This window comes from Zea mays, chromosome 9, assembly GCF_902167145.1.
Source record: "Zea mays cultivar B73 chromosome 9, Zm-B73-REFERENCE-NAM-5.0, whole genome shotgun sequence".
Classification (NCBI taxonomy): Eukaryota; Viridiplantae; Streptophyta; class Magnoliopsida; order Poales; family Poaceae; genus Zea; species Zea mays.
Genome location: NC_050104.1, coordinates 34,673,023 through 34,676,297, shown reverse-complemented (window position 1 = coordinate 34,676,297; position 3,275 = coordinate 34,673,023).

The window sequence follows — 3,275 nt, the reverse complement described above, 5'->3', positions numbered from 1 at the left end:
CCTGCAGGTAAAGTCATGCATGTTTGGTACTAGTACTTCATGCATGAATTTTATTTTATCTTCTGATATGCACTTTACGTGTTTACTTTGTAGATGATTCCACATTGGTGTGCCGCACATCCTCTGTGTTGGGAGCAGATGGTGGATAGGTGGTGTTCGGCTGAGTGGGACGAGGCGCACACCGCTAGCCGGGAACGGCGTTTGATGATGCAAGGCCCCTCCCACCACCAAGGCAGCCGGAGCCTGGGCCAATATGTCGAAGCATGGGTACGCCACCTTTTTATTTAGATATATAGCACTAAGTTAGATATTATTTCTAACTATCTCATTGGTTTTCGTTGCAGTCGGCGTCACATGGTGGCCGGCCTTGCTCCACCTTCTCGGCCTATGCTATGGCCCATAAGGGTAAGGCAACGTCCGACGTCACCTACAACCCGGATGACGGGCCCGAGGCCTACACCAACCCCGCCGTCTACAGCCGCCTCCATGACTATACCGCCATGGCGCAGGAGGTCCATGGCCCAGACTATGATCCAAGCACCGAGCCGATCGACCTCGATGTGCTCATGAGGGTCGGAGGAGGCAAGAGACATGGGCGGTACTGGATTGCCGACGGGGCAATCGACTCGTCCTCCACTCCCACTCTGTCTCAGGTGAGAGCAAGGAGCACGGGCTCGAGTCCAGCCATACGACCTCGGCACGACAACTCACAACATCGCATACAGCAACTCGAGGTTAGTGCTTCTGTAACTCGTCCTTCCTTGAGTTATATACCTACTCTTTTAGTTACTATAACATTGGCTTGTAATATTACAGACCCAACTAGAAGAAGAGAGGAGGGAATGTCACGAGATGGAGGCGAGGATGATGGCGGAGCGGGAGGCGGAGCGCCAGGTAGATCATCAGAGGATGGCGGAGATGTTCCAGTACATGCAGAGCCTTGGCGCCGCACAGGGCATCGCTCCGCCACCTCCATTGTTCCCTCCAGTTGACCCTGCTCTCTTCCACACTCCTGTGAGTATCAAAATTGTAGTTAGATGTTTGTAATGCATCTGGTATAACACATGCAATCTCTTCTCTGTGCAGGGCCAATCTGGGGCGGCATCCAACAACCCTCCGGAAGGGTTCAGCCCAACCCAGCCCCGGTCAAATCGCCCACCTCCATGAGTGTTGTGTTTTCATTGTTTTAGACTTTAGAACTTATGTATAATACTTATGTCTGTGTTTGATACTTATGTGAGAGCTTGCGACGTTTGAGACTTATGTTTGTGTTTGATACTTGTGTTGAACACTTATGTTTGTGATGGATATTTATGTTTGTGGTGACGGCTTTATGTTTGTGTTGGCTATTTATGTTTGTGATGATATCTGTGATGTATATATGTGATATATATGTGATATCTTTTGTTTGTGTGGATGGAATACAAAAAACAAATAAAAAAGGTATATACTGGTCACTTTGCCGAGTGTAACACTCGGCAAAGAGGCGCTTTGCCGAGTGTAACACTCGGCAAAGAGGCGCTTTGCCGAGTGTCATGGTCATAACACTCGGCAAAGAGCAAAAACCTGAGCACCGGTTTAGGGACTTTGTCGAGTGTTATGTCACTGGCACTCGGCAAAGAGGCAGGCTTTGCCGAGTGCCGCACAGAACACTCGGCAAAGAGCCTGACATGGGGACCCTCCCTGGCGGCTCTTTGCCGAGTGTCCCGTAGGGCACTCGGCAAAGATGTATTCTTTGTCGATGCTTCTGGGAAGACACTCGGCAAAGGTAACTCCTTTGCCGAGTGTCATCCGTGACACTCGGCAAAGACGCTGTCTCTGTCACCCGTCGCCGTAACGGCTGCTTTTCTTTGCCGAGTGCTCCCTGGCACTCGGCAAACCTCTTTGCCGAGTGCCCGAGGAAAAGTACTCGGCAAAGAAGGCTTTGCCGATGCACTGTTTGCCGAGCCTTCTTTGTCGAGTGTCACACTCGGCAAAGCCTGTGCCGAGTGTTTTTAAGGCTTTGCCGAGTGCTTCAGGCACTCGGCAAAGCGCCCGTTTCCGGTAGTGCATATACAGAAGTGTCTAATATACTAACCAAAATCTAAGACAATTATTGCAATCTTAATGACTAAAATGGTATATTTTTTGAGATGGTTTTCAATAACAATCCGTCTTAAATCAATATAAGACATTTATTACGATGTAAATGTCTCAAAACACTTCTTTATTAAAGACGGATCTCCAGCGAACCGTCTTACCTTACTCATCACCCTATGATATAAGACACTTCTATAAAATGCATTGATATCTGTTTTAAAATGTGTGTCTTAAATAAGCATATCTCTAGTAGTGACATATGAGATGGTTAATTTTTAGCTATTAAGACGCTTATGAAGTGTCCAAATTTGATGGAGTCGCAAAAGATGTTCCACACTTAAGATGGTTAGAAACCGTCTTAAAAGATATTATATAAGACAATTTTTAATTTATAACCGTCTAAAAAAGGCATTTGTTTAAGTCATTTTGTCCAATAAACCGTCTTAAATTAATTTTTATTTAAGACACGTCTTCTAAAGAACCGTCGAAAATACAAACATTATAAGTCACAAAGTATTTATCAAAGTGACTAGAATATCCTATAATAATAGACACTCGCAACAGAAAAACCATCTTATTTAGAAAGACTGGTATTGGACGTTTTAGAAATTGTCTTATTTAGAAGACTGATATTAGACGTTTTGGGAAGTGTCTTATTAAGATTTAAACGAAATGACTTACATGGCAGTACATTCTTCAATTTATACTCATTTTTGAGATACCACATTATAATAATTTGAAAGAGAAATATACATACACATATATTTAATAACATTGTAATTAATATAATATAGATAAGTACCATTCAATATCTCATAAATAAACATTGTCAAATAACTCATACATAAGTGTACTCTAAAGACAAAACTAAATACTAATTGAAAAACTTGGTTATCAACTGTTTGCACTAACATTGAGTCTAACTAAGTATATATGAATTCAAGTCTCCACACTTGTGCGGCCACCAAAATTTGAGTTACATTCCATCTTTTCCTGTAAAACAAATAGGAGAAGATAATAATTAGTAGTTAGACACATTTGAACACCTCATATATATATATTGTGACATATCACAAAGGTCATATAGATGTGTAAAAAATGATTGAGTTATGCTAGATTTTGCATCTATCAAAATAACTTACCTTCTCTGAAACTTTGCTGGAAGCAGACATGCTGACAATTGGTGAGACAATCAT